The sequence below is a fragment of the Embiotoca jacksoni genome, unplaced genomic scaffold, assembly GCF_022577435.1.
Source record: "Embiotoca jacksoni isolate LCO1_2020_lvr unplaced genomic scaffold, fEmbJac1.0.p SCAF_15, whole genome shotgun sequence".
Classification (NCBI taxonomy): domain Eukaryota; kingdom Metazoa; phylum Chordata; class Actinopteri; family Embiotocidae; genus Embiotoca; species Embiotoca jacksoni.
The window spans coordinates 5,290,714-5,305,541 of NW_027185285.1; positions in this window are offsets into that span (position 1 = coordinate 5,290,714).

Sequence of the window (14,828 nt, forward strand, 5' to 3'; positions counted from 1 at the left end):
GACCACTTTTAGCCAATCTCTTCTGCTATATGATTTCTTTGAAAGTAAGTAGTCTGATATAAACATTAGGATTCGATGAAGAACCAAACTTAGCAACCAGCAGTGCTTCTATGAGCCTTAAATTTGATGCTTTCAGTAATTTTGTTGCTCTATTTAACTTATTCACTGATTTAAAACACAAGATAAGAACGATTACACGTTTACTTTCCATAAAAAAAAAAAAAGGAGAGTAATGTTGGTCGCTTTCACAGGGTTTCATCAGAATACTGTGTCATGTGGTGTTGTCAAAGAGTAGTGACACGTCAGGAAATGACATCAGTGTTGAGGCTTTCCCTGTGTGAAACCATGGTGATTCATTTGTTGGGCTTTTCTGGAGACACAGACGCCAGTACCAGCCCAAAAATAATGATAAATCTAACATTTTCCGTACAGAAAATTACCACACGAAATGATAAAATCACTCCCATTGATCAGGACTCCTGTTAACTACAACGTGTAAAAGCAACTGCACAACATCAAATATTGAGGCGCCAACAATTCTCAGCCTATCATTACTGAGAATCTGTAGTAAAAAAAAAACTATTCTGGGTAAGGCAAAAAAGCAGCTTTCTAAACCAAGTGCCCCAGCCTGCCGACCTCAACTCACAAACTCTTGGCAGTGGCAGAGTGACCCAGCCAGTGAGTGGATTGGGGCTGCAATGGGGCTGCTCCCCACCGAACAGCAGGACTGCCCTGATGAATGTTTCCGAGAAGGATCGGAAACAAGACCAAATTTTTCTTTTCTTTTTTTTTTAAGACAGGCCTTTCCATGGGCAATTTTCCCAGGACGACCCCATTATTATTCCACAGAGACGTCTGCCCCCTCCGAACCCGATGGGTGGTCTTTCTGAAGGCAAAAGGAAGAGGAAAAGAAAAGGGAAAAGCTGGAAAAAAAAAAAAAATCTGTTGATACACCCCTGGAGACTGGACAACAATGAAATACATAATAAAGTAAAATGTAACACAGTCAAACAGCACACAAACATATTGCAAGGTTGCTCTGCTATAGCTGATGGACGGTCTCTGGTCACGCTTGTGTTACCTGTTAACAGCATTTCAAAAAGCAAAACAATAATGCTGCAGAAATAAAAAAAACATGAACATAGAATCATTTCCAGATTTACGTTTGCATTTCATATGATGTTTTTCTTAGTTTATTGTGTGTTCTTCCTTGTAACCATTTCTCTGTTTTCATTACCTACAGGGACAGTTCAAATGGACCCCCGCACTGATTTGCTTTTAAATTGTCCGGTCCATAAAATTCCTTCTTAAACCAATAAGACACATCCAGAGGAAATCCTGCTAAATCACATGGAAAGACAAGCTGACTACAAGGCTGTTTCCATGGAGGCTACACCCTCAGCTGAAGAACTACTGTGTGAGTAAATAGAGAGCCAATAGAAGGCACATTTCCTACATCCTGAACTGTATTAATTATTCTGCACTTTAAATCACAACTCGATTACATGAAGAACAGTCATTAGAGTTATCCCGCTCTGGGGAAATCATACGTATTTAATTTTACAATCCTCGCTTGTCGCCGTTTGATTTTGCTCACTGTTGGAGGAGACTTAGGAAGTGAGACTTTGCCCCACAGCCATCCATCTTGCACAGGCCCCGGGAGGACACTGGCCTGTGCCAAGAGGCTGAGCTGGGCCAGCCTGCTGGAACCCTTGGTGAGTCCTATGCCTTTGTCTGAGGATGTGGAAGAAACCTGGCACCGGCCCGAGGTCAGCGTTGCAAAATTATATTACCATAATCCCATTAAGTGTGTCTGAGGCCTCATGAGCTCCAACTCCGTCTGGGAGGAAGGTAGGTGTGTGCTGGCAGTGGGTGGTTCTTACTAAACCACACAGTGGTTTATGAGATATATGAGATATGCAATTGAGGCATTTATATTTTAGCCTTTGCGATATTTCTTATGCCAGACGCAAAGATGTACTATTAACGAATGTCTCGGTGTAGACCTCAACTGAAACATTCCTGAAGCATGTACTTTATCCCAGGATGCCGTAAGCTGTCAATGACAGCAATATATTACAGAAAAGAAAGCATGTAAATGTTCCTATGAGCAGAAAACTCTCTGTAATTGAATCCAGGAGTCCAAACAAGATGATGGATCAAGCGGGTTTTGTTGTCTATAAGCTTTATATAATCAAGGTTTCTCATCCTCATCTTCATTATCCCTTATTGTTCAGAAAAGGATTCCCTCTAATAATGATGAGATTTTCCATCCGTTTACATTTGTGTCCTATTAAGACTCTGAGCAGAAGGTTTTGGCTGTTGAACCAACCACAGATAGAGCAGTTTGTCTTTGTTAATTCCCTCTCTGTACCTGGTAAATCTCTGGCAGAGCATATCCCTTCACAGTGCACATGCCCTTTAGGCACAGGTTGTTTGAGAGGAGACAAATAGACGTGTCAGCAAAACTGATACCATTCTCGCAGGGTATGAGAGTTGAACATAATCCAAGTTCTGGCACCTGATCCTTGAGACATGACTGAGGCTGTTACACACAAAGAAAGATTATCTGACGTTTATGTAGCCTAATTTCTGGGATGTTTCAAAGTTTTAAACTGAAACCACAAGTATGTGAAAAATAAATAAAAATGTAAGAAAAATATGGCGATAATGATGCAATCAGCTTCTGATAGAGACATGTTCAGCTACTGAACTGCAAACAGAAGGACTGCTTTGAGGTTTCCTCCTGCTCGGTTTCTAAGGCCATAATTATCTTTGATGTTTGCCTTGTACTGGATAACAGCATGAAAAACAATGTAAATTGAAGACTTGTCACCAACAGAGTCGGCTAAACTAACATATTCTAAGATCAGAGCAAGAGTGGGAGGAGGAGCACACGGGGGTGGGAGTGTATGTATGTGTGTGTCTTTTCAGGACAACACAGGCGTTAGCTGCTTGTTCTCGTAGTGACCCAAGCTGCGGAGTATTATTTGTAGCTCAGCAGCCGTTTCTTTGCTTTCAGGGTCCAGTATCTCAAACATACCTCCCTTATGTTTGTCCATTCCATCTACAGGACGACCAGTGCGGCTTAATCCCTTGTCCAAATAAGTTAATACCTCAACTAACATGTAAAAGTAAAGTTCAGGGCCAGATGCAGATTCCTGAGAAACAGACAGTGCCGAACCTGGCAGTAAACCAATTAATTACGCACAAAGGGGCTCTTTGCCCTGAAGACATAAAGTGACACACGCAAACTTGCAGTCACTCTCTCAGTCACACACACACACACACACACACACACACACACACACACACACACACACACACACACACACACACACACACACACACACACACAAGAAGGGAATGAACAAAAAGGTTTGCCTTCAAAGTAAAATGTCTCTATTTCACATTGTCCTAAATTCTGCACTCCTCCACTTTGTATGCTCCTTTTTTATTATTTGGCCTTGTGCTCGTCCATGCTTCTCACCCTCTCCCCTTCACTAAATCTCTACGACTGCATATGTTCTGATAGCTTTGTGAAATAAGGGCAGAAGTCTTTACAGTCAATGAGGTTTTCATCTGCTTCATCTTCTCTGTGCAAAACTCTGTCACAGCACTATAAGCAGAGCCCCGAGGTCTGATTCTAACAACAAAATTAGCATCAGACCTCTCTTAAAATAAAAGCAAATGCCACTTCACTGTAATAAATAGAAGCAGTCAGTTAGTTTGGGGGCTTGTAAGAAGTACTTGTAAGTCTTGTGATTCGCTGCTTAAGGTTCACTGGCGGATTACTGCTGACTGCTCAAACAGCTGACGATAGCTGACGTTAAATCTGCTGTAACACAAATGGCATAATCTGGTAACACTGGTTAACAAAGATTTGTCAAATAAAAAAAACTGCTCCCTGTTTCTTTTGTATTTTTTCATGTTGAATCCAAATATGTTTTGAAAATTTCTCTATCTCCCCAAGTTTTTTTTTGCAGTACCAAGGAAAGTGGAGCCCGATATGTGTACTATTGCTGGACACAGAAGACGGATGTTCCAGAGGCTAAATATAGGCCAAAATCAATCAATCAAGCTTATGCATGTTGTAATGTAGTAACAGCCTTATTTATAAATAAGTGACATACACACTCATTTAAAAACAATTCCTGACAAAAAAAGATTAAAAACAGATTTTAATTTAATGTAAAAATTAAAATAAGTTGCTCCTATTTTAGATTTTTTTTTTAACAAAAAAGTTTTGATTTGGTTGTCATGTGTAATTATAGTATTTTTCAATCTAATGTAATGGATGTGTCAAAAAATGTAATTGCACAATCAACTAGTGCTCCCATCCTGCAGCTTTCACAAAGTGTGCAACGTCCTCAGTGCATTAATTGGTAGCAGTTCTCGGATGGGGGTTGGACAGGGCTCCGGTTTGTTCTGCTGTGTGCCCCTATTATTTTCTCCACAGGCAGTTTAGTGCTTTCCAACTACCCCTGAAGCATCAGCAGTTTTTGTCCCATTGTGTTGCAGAAGGGAATACTTTAAAACAAGGTGCAAGGGGACTCTCTGTGGGAAGCTTTTATGCACCTCTAATTTTAGGGAAATGTTGCTCTTATAGATTACTTTCCCTCTCAGACGGATCTATTTGTTCGCCATGTCCCTTTTGTGGCAGGCTGACATTTAGCACAGCCCCAGCTCACATACGTTACAATTTAAAACTCTTCCTAATGCGGCCGCTGTACCCCACCCCCCCTCCCCTAAAAAAAAAAAAAAAAAATCTAAACTCCAAAGAGTGACTTCAGTGCCCTTTTTTTCCCAGCAGAAGCTCAGAGAACATGGAATTAGCATGTCCCAGAGTGCCTTGCAGCAGCAATTGGGGGGAACAGGTGTGTGTGGTGAGCACATGGTGAGGGCAATGAGGTCTGCCACATGTTAAATGCATACAACACAACAAATTCGTGCAGAGAGAGAAAACGAGATGCTCACCTTCCCTGGATTTATATTTTTGTGGCTGTCAGATTATGAGGGTACATGAGAGTGGCCAATACATCTGGAGAAAGAGACAGTGGAGAATGAAAAAAATTAGAAAAGGGTGCCAGTTAAGTGTCGTTTTGACGTGGGCGAGATGAGGAAGAAATTTGAAGCTCTCGCTTTAGAGCAGGATCACACAGTGGGATTTCAATAAATGAATGAGTGCTGTGCCCAGATAGAGCCAAAGCTGCCAGACAGTACATCCAGCCCTCTCCTTCTTTTTCAGTCTTTTTCTCCAGTCACTTTCTGTAACCTGCTGTGAAATTCCAAGGAGACGTCAGGAAGAGAAGAATCAGGAGGCAGACATTTGATTTTTTTTTTATAAGTGCAGTAAAACAACTTCTCAAATTCAAAGCTGTATGTTTTAAGGATTATTTTTTTTTACCAGAGAAAGTTTACTTCTTGTTGTGTTTGTTTTCATTTAACTCCACAAGGGAAAACCTTTGCAATCAATCTGCAGAAGAGCATTTATACGAACGGTATTGCCACGGGTTGGCGTGGCAATAAAGCCTGCTGCCGTTCATGGGCCTCGATAGCCAGTTGGCATTGGCTAATAGCGACTGAGATGAGGCTCCTAACCCTGGGAAAAATCATGCCCTCTCCTGATGTATGATGGCTGTGAAAACTTCAAAATTCTCTCCCAGACGTGTCAACAAACATCACAGCGCAGGTCCAGTTATGCGCGTGCTCATGTGCAAAGATCCAACGGGCCTGTTTAACACCTTGTTAAGGTTTTTCTCTCCTTCCTCTTGCGCTTGCTACCCTGCACATCCATGCCCCATGTGGCCCTTTGCGCTTTGGGCTCTGACCCCAAAGCCCTGAAGATCATTCAAAGGAGCCTCCTAACCACCAAAACAATCTGGCAACATTTGGCCTCCAGATTTTTTTCCTGAGATTTCCCCAATGAACCTCAGTTTGAAAATGTATAGTTTTTGTACGTAGTTCAGCTGCACTTGTTTTTAACCACCAATAATTATAGATATCAAACAAACTCAGTGCACAGACTTAAAGGGACATAACATAATTATATAAAACCCATAAAGAACATCATTGTACATATATATATTACTTTTAAGGGGTCATTAACTTCTTACATTGAAAGGTTTTATGTCACACCTCGATGATAACACGGTCCCTGTGTCTAATCAGCCAAAGTACTCCAAAATAACCATGAGAACAGACTCTCCTGTCAGATCCAAGAATGCACTGTTGCATATCAATGACCCACATCAACAGAGAAAGACACACAGAGAGAGAGAGAGAGAGAGAGACAACAAAAAGAGAGGATAAAAGGGCCCCTTCCCAACTCACACACACAAACACGCTACAAACACACACGGGCAGGCAAGTCTGTGAAATATGACAGCCCCACGGTGAAGAGGGTGGGGGTGAGGGAAGCCATATTGTAACAATCTGATTCTGTGGTCATTAATCGTATCCTGCTGTTCCAGCCTCCCCGACCGTGTGCGCTGAGCGTATGTCAAACACATTTCCCCTCTCTCGGTGGGCGCACTCCCAGCCAGCTCGAATGCTGCACAAAGACATGAACCCTGAGAGCTCCTGAAGGCAGACAGGCCAGATAATCTCCCCCTCGGACTCCAGCGCCAAGTCCAGAGCCGGCCATAAAGGACACAGAGAGACGCAGGCACACAGGGAATGTCTTTTGGCCTGGCTGCTGCTGATGTTACCACGCTATATTCACGCCGAATGACAAATAATACGTATCGTGAATGAAAAGGAAATGTTCCAACAAACCCCTTTTATCTCTGTCCCTGCTGGCCTCAAGGCTAAAAGTTGGGAAATGCTACTGTTCAAATGTCTCTTTCATCCTATGGCTTTCCATAAGTGGGATCCAAGTAACAGTGCAGATGGCTGGGCTCATATGTCTGTCCTAGGTAAGCTTATATGATAAGTACAAAGGGACACTTAAATGTGACACTGAGTTGGAATTTAAAACAAAAGCAATCATTTGAGATACACTTTTGTTATATAACTGATTAGAGTTTCAGTATTCCAGAGAAATCCCCTAAAATCCGCTCATTGATAAATGTGGACGATCTATGGGCAGCCTTGGTTATTTGGCAACTGTAACGTGCTCTTCTCGCTCTTCCTTTTTATCCATCTCTCCCTCCATACTGCTCGTCTTGCTCCCTCTTTTCCCCTCCTGCTGTGAGCTGCCTCATTAGGGAAGTGATGATGTAACCCCTGTTTCATCAAACGCTGCCATTTGTCATTATGACTGACAAGTGCCGAGCTGGGCCAACTGACAAGAAGAAAGGTCTCCCTTTGGCCCGTCGCTCATCTCTTTGACAATGCTTCAGTGCGTAAAAGAAGGAAAAGAAAAAGATAGGATGCCACTATTACTATTTCATGTCGTCACTCCCAATGCTCTCAAATATAAACACATAAAAATATGATTCTCATCAATCAATCGCTACATTTCCATATTGTAAGTGGGTCTGCATATGTCTCGAAACCTGCACCTGACAACTGTTGCCAGAAACCTGAGACGTCTCTTGACAAGTGGAGTCTCCAGAGCAATGGAAAATCAGTCTGAGAGCCCATCAATCACAGCACCGGAGATTGGTTGAAAGAAGTGCTTCTCACTAACAGGTTTCTCTGAGATCCTGACAAGATAATAGATCCTGAAAACTTGATTTAGGAGTCGTATTGATCGTAAATCAAAGGCTTTCCAGACTGTGGCTACCGTATAGGATATATTGTTATCAGTAGAACTTTTATAAGGAGAAATCTCTTTTTATGGCTTCTATTAAAGCTGTGGAAATGGAGAACTTTGTAGGGTAGAGCTTGGGACACTTTGTCTGACCAGTCTTTTCCTGGATTTTACTTATTTTTCTTTTTTTTTCTTTACATCAGCAACCAAAGTAAACTAACTCAGAAACTCAAGGCTATACGGTATCCATCGGTGAGGGTAACAAAGGAGAACAAACATCACAACCATTGCAAGAAATTATTATTTGAACGTGACAGCAACAAGCAAATGCACAATGAACACTCCTAGCATAAAGACACACTCAAAGTGATCAAATTAATGTGCCTGTGGTCAAGGGAAGAGCTGGAGATCCCTTGACAGAACCCTTGACCTGTGGGTCTTGGCTTGGGTGGGTGACCGTCAGCGTGGACAGGAGAGGGGTGATTGATTGGGTCTCTGTTGGCAAGCTCAGCTGGACGTCCTGAAGAGATCTCCCCATCCATCAGATTGTCCAGGGCCAAGAGGAGCTGCTTCCAGATGGGCAGCATTGTTTCCCGGCCACCCTGGCAGACATCTGAAACACCATGCAGGACCCAAAATGTTCATGACAGCAACCACAGACAATGCACAACTTCAGCGTCTGTGCCTATCTGTCAACGTGCTTTGGGAGTTATAGCGCACACCCAACCTAATCGATACCATACACCAGATAGGACTTACAGAAACAATAGGTGTCATTACAATTAGGAGCCATAGCTCAGCAATCATCCACAGAACAGAGATAAGAGGTAGCAGCGATGTTGCGCTGGCACTGATCACTGTGTCGAGTGACTAGTGGGGCGTAATTGTGTTACAAGGACTAATTGCATAGTCCGGACAGGGGGAAATGAGTTAATCCCAAGCCAGTCATCCATGATGAGAAGAAGTAGGTCCTCAGCGCAGTAATTACACTGCTGCTCGTTAACCTCTGATCTTCAGGACATAGGAGAGGGGGATGTTTTAAATTTTGATGATCGTTTCTACAGCCCAGCCTGTAACTATTTGGACAGGTACACATTTTTTTTTTCTTTTCAATCAGGCTCTGTATTTAGCTCATCGAATTTGAAATAAAATAATGGATACTCTGCTTTGATTTTAGCAGGATTACATGAATACTAAAATAACTGTGTCTAAAATATTTTAATATATTGGGATAAAATTTCAAGAGTTCAAAAGTAATTAGACACTTTGCTACTACATTTTTCTTGGGCTCAAATGTGATTGACTGATAATTGAGAGTTGCCATTTAGATTGAGGTGGAGTTAACTGTCAAAAAGAGGAGTAAAAAGGTGACCATGAAGACAATAATAATGAGGCTCAACAGAAAGCAAAAATCTATCGAATCAAAGAGAGTTGGTTTGCCACAAATGAGGTACATTTTAAAAAGGCAGGTGTGCTCATGAAAACAACCTGGCAGGTCTAAAAAAAAAAAAAGTGAAACTAATGCAGAAGTGCCATCCAATGCAATACCACTGAGGGACACTAGCGGCAGGTACCAAAAACCTCTGGCTCGAGTACCAGCGTCAACTTCTCTAATGAAATACAAAGTCTTTAAAGTCAGTATGGTGTGATTCATTAAATTCACTCCTTCTGATCAGTGTTCTGATGGTCCCTCTAAAAATAATGTCATCATTAATTAGATAATAGGCCTCAATGGGAGGTATTTGTGAGCGGGCCTGGTTTGGGGGCGGGACCGATATGCCTGGAGTGCAGTCGGGGTTGCTAGTATATGTGAGCGCGCATAGTGTCCTTAGGTTCTCAGTCAGATCCATATATCGCGCTTCCCCAACTCCTCCAAATATGGTCAAACAAATAAGATGTCGACGGCCAAAACGGCAGACTCAAAGCTTCAAGGTGGTAGTTCACAAAACAAGGGGTGAAGTCGCAGTGGGTTGCCATTTGCTCCTCTATTTTTTTTTTTTTTTTTTTTTTTAAATGCAATGGCATAGACGGTGATCTACACAGTACATGATACTCTATCAAATTATAACCCAGCCTTTTTCTGTAGGTCTGAGAAAATGAAAACGTTATTGTTTGGAATGAAAATTATATTGCGAGTTGATGCAAATATCACTTTGAGGTAAGGTAAAAGTTACTGCGGAAAGAAAATCCCAATAGGGACTTTTCAAGGATTCCATGTAATACAGCTCAGACTTTCTCTGTGGGTAAGACAAAATTCAATTGTTATTGTCAATGACCCTAACAGTGACCTGTTGAGGGCTCCATTTTAAGTGAGTGTTGAAGTAAACAACCTGAACAGGAAAAAAAATTGGTACAATTTAAATAATAATGGTCTGGGATGTATGAATCTTGTGTACATGCAAGGTAGGTTTGATAACAGGTTGAAGATTTTTAGTGGTGGTCCTAAAACAACAGCCCTCATGGTATCCACCAACCAATCCAGGGAGGCCAGGGGTCCGTGATGTGGAAGACTGCTTGCCAGGCTGCAAGTCTTGTTGACAGATTTGAATGTATTTTCTAGAAGGGGCTTTTCAGGGGAAGAGAACCTGGGTAGATATTTAGGGGAATGGGTGGGGACATGTGTGATCCCATAGCCCCACTATGACAGGCATCACACTGCTCTCTATGTGGTGATTTCTTCCATATGGACCCAGGAATGGTCAGTCTGTGTTTACATGAGTTGATCCCCTAAACGTGTCCCGAGACTCGTTCTCTGGCACTGCAGCCCAGGAGGAGAGCAGACGAGAAGGCGCTTTGGCAATCAGGACACCCCCTACTGAAGAGCCATTAAGGCAGCCTGCACAGAGACACCAAGCAGAGCAGCAGCCTTCCAAACACACGCCAGGTTCCACATGCACTTTGATACATACACTTAAACACACACAAAGCACTGTTAAAGATTACGCCCATCATATTTTCATAATTGTTGCAGGCTCCTAAAGTCAAGGCCAAGTCAACACATTTTGCCTGGCAACCGATGAAGAGGGCCATTTGTGTGAAATGTATATCAAAAGTGTTTCATGTGTGTTTGCCTCAGAAAATTGAAGAAAATATCAAGGTGTCACATTCAGATGGCATCCTCCGAGAATCTGAGCTTCTTTGTCAACCTTGGACTGAAGAAGGTGTCAAATAATTTTAACGAGGTGGAAGTACAAAGTCTCTTAAGTTTCACTGCCAAACTAAATTCTGGCAGCGTGAAGTAAAACTGGTACCAGTCAGTGAAGCACTTAGAACTTCCTGTTCTGAAAAATATGTGAAATGTTGAACACTTTGATTTTGTTGGTCATTTTCAGCTAATACACTTAGAAAGGTGGCATTCAATTTGTTGTACAGCTACACAAGAGATCTCAGAATGACAGGGACATTTCTATTAGCTGGGTTTTTTACACTGAAAGACATGACCGACCATGCAGCTATTAGACTCTGTCTCCCTGATAGCCTCACCTCTATTCAAAACATCTTTTCACCCTCAGAGTATAAACCCCGTGTGGATGTTTGGAGAGGGGGGCTCTCCCCATGGTCTACTTAAATAACCACTTCCCCTGGAATGAAAACAGATCCATTATAGGACACTGGTATCTCCTCTCCTACTGGGGCACCTTACTCAGTCTTTTCCTGACTGAGTTCAGGGTCTAGGTTTAGCGATGGGATGTGATGGCAGAAAACTGCCCCTTCTCTGTTGACTCAGAGCTGGAAGTAAGTAAGCTGAACTCAAGCCTGGTCTCACTAGGGACCAGCCGCACCCCGCTAACGACATCCAGCCCCTGACATTCTTAAAAAGTCTCTGGTTATTAAGGAAAACAAACAAGGACATCAGACTCACTCCCTCTCTCTCTGCGCTGACAAATGCCATCCCCAGGCAATCCACCGAATTCCTGGTGCGACTCAGTTGTCTCATGTTGAAAATCAAATTAGGTTAAGATGATCTGGAATGCTTAGTGAGGGTCGTAGGGCAGCATTTACACTGTGAAATGAATGAAAGAGGCAGCCGTAGATCTGATAACATTTACTACGTGCTGGAAAGGAGGGTGTCTACTTGACTTCTGAGCTACTATGCAGAGAGGAGCACGCACGCACGCATGCACGCACGCACGCACGCACGCACGCACGCACGCACACACATTTGCATTCTAAAGTGAAGTGTCCTAATTGCAAGGGGCTTCATGGTGGGATGTGGTTCTCATTCCATTGGAGGGAGCTCTTTCACCCCTTCCACCTGCACCCCCACATCCCAAGCTCCTATTCCACTTCCTTCCCTCCCTCCCTCCCTCCCTCCCGGCCTCCCTCCCCCATCTTGCCACACATCATTGCCCCACTAAACGCTGACAATTGGTGACAAATGGACTGCACTGCACACTGCGCGTCAGTTGCCCCAGGAAACAGTGGCGGACTCGGGGTAGTGAAGGAAAGCAAAGGAGGAAGGGAGCAGGGAGTCCTTGCAGCAGCAAGGCGCCTGGCACAGGTGGCTGAAAATCAATACAGATCCGGCCTCTGATTGGGCCTGACAGCACATGAGCAGCGAAGTGTGGGAATCCGCTGAGTGCCACACACAGCAAATTTGGATGATGGAGGGTAAGAGAGGAGAGTTAGAGCAGAGGGGACAGGGAGGGAGGGGGAAAGACATGTTATTCCACATTATCACAATGACATTTTGACAGGGTGACAAGGACACACTCAGAACGCATGCACACATAATTAAGGAGGACACTTTACCAGATGGCACGTGAACATTTGCAATTCATATTTTGCATGTTTCTATAGCTCATGTCAGTAAACTACAGTCCTGAGGGAATTACAATGTTCAGAGTTAATGCGGCTGCTGATCGTGGCATGTGGAGCTATTAGCGAACTAAATGTTCTGGTTTAATAAAAATAATGACGACTCATGTATTCATATGTGCACATACATGCATGCTTGCCTCCTGTCATGCACAAACATATGCTTGCTGAGCTTGAAGTCACACTAATTTCACATAAGCCTCAGCGCATGCAAAATTGTGTCGCTGTAACGACTTGGCCGAAGTATGTGACCACCCATTCCTTCAGGCCCAGAGACGTGCAGTCCAAAGCCAGAGGGATATAAAACAAATGAGCCAGTGAACTATCTCAAGTACTACAAACAGAAGAAACTACGGAAACTAATAATCAAAGCTAAAATGCAATGTCTTAAAAATTACTAATTTATTTCATTTTATGTGCACAGAAATAAAATCATGTTTCTGCATTTTGCATTGTTTACTTTGTCATTGAAATCACAATTTAGTGTCAAGGACAAACAAATAAACGTCCTGCAGAGAGTAAACAATAAGTGACATGAGGCAAAAGGGTTAAATCCAGCTGTTATGGTAAAAAAATACCTTATGTGATTTTTGGCCTGTGTTCAAACTGTGATGATGAATACAACTGACCATGAATAAATACTGTACACCATTTTACACAACTCTACATGCTATACTTCTTGGCTATGGATGAGTCAGCTGTGCACATTTAAAGTCGTGCTGATTTACTGAGGCTTAAGCCAAAAGCTATTCATCAGGAAGTTGGACTTCACTCACAGAGCCACCAGTTCACTGTCAGTCTATTTGACAAGGAGGAACCTAAGGTTGGGTAAGTGACATTCCCACCCTGCAACCCCGAGTGAGAGACTCCTCCCACATATGACAGTACACATTAATCAAGATACCAGACAAACCCTCACCCATCATGCAACAAAAGTATTTTCCCCGGCCCTCTCTGGTCTCTACAGGCAATTAAACAGCATGTCCAATGTATGTGCATTTGCACATGCAGCTACAGTATATCAACATCCAATGTCATAAATTATTATTCATGCATTAAACATGAGCAAATATGTGTGTCAAACCAGCCATGTATATTTAAGGGCATGTGAGCTTTGCTTTGTAAGTGTATTTGTGTGTTTGTACATGCATGTGGAAAAATGAGTTTTGTGCAAAGGAGGATTGAGGATGGGGGGGCCGCAGCGGGGCGGGGGCTGTGATCAGCTGTGTGCAGGTTGCCGTCTTTGAGCAGTGGCTGGGTGGGGGTGTGAGGACATGTCGGCCCTGTGTGTGGGAACCCTGCGCTCCTCACTTCTCATACATTGTTCTCCTGCTCCTACAAACCGTTAATGCCACAAAAGATGCTCAGCCTATTGTGGCACGGGACAGCTGAGGGGGGGAGGCCACTGGGGCGGAGGCAGGCGAGGGAAGAGAGGTCTAGCCCGACCTGAGCCTGGTGGTTACCGACCCGACCCAACTCTCCTCTCCTCTCCTCTCCTCTCTTCTCCTCTCCCGTCCTCTCTCCTCTCTGCTCCCCTGTCCTCTCCTCTTCTCTTCTGTCCTTCTCTCTCTTCACTCAGCTCTGCCACTTAGCCCCTCTCGAGAGGATTTGGCTGGGCCGGATTTAGGGGGCCGATGCTTATCATACAAAAGAATTAAACCAACTCAAGGTCCAAGCTTTCTCTTCTCGTCCGCTATGGCTAATCTGAGAATCTGTGAAGGAGGGCTTAGGTGATGTTATATTTTCATTAGACTTCTGATGGCAAACGGGCCACTAATGGTTTAGAGCTCTGGGTGCCATTGTGATGCAAATCCTGATTATTTCTTTAATTAAAGCATTGGAGGGGGGAGCAAGAGGGGAGAAGGGGTGGAGCCGACACTGACAGAACTGCATGTCCTTAACCCTCCTAGACAAGGATTCTCACGTCCGGCCCAGACTGGAGATCTGGGGCTCTGGGGGATTTGGCTGGTTTGGGTTAGGGGATTGAGGCTGAGTCTTTGAATCTGTGACACAGGTCATTTATATTACCTCACAGCATATAATTTTATCTAAGCCTCAAACAAGTTACAAGATCTTTGTTTCAATCACGACAAAGAAAGCTTTTTGACCGCATCACTCTGAAAACACATTCACGGTGAACTGGTCAATCCGATATGAGACCAATGCATGTAAAAAACCCTGTCAGTCCATGAGACGATACCATGTCAGTGTCACGGTTTGTCTTGTTCATCAAATCATGGTTTGGGTTGAATAAAGGTAAGTAACTTTACACGTTAAGTAAGTTACTTAACATATGTTATGTACATTAAATACA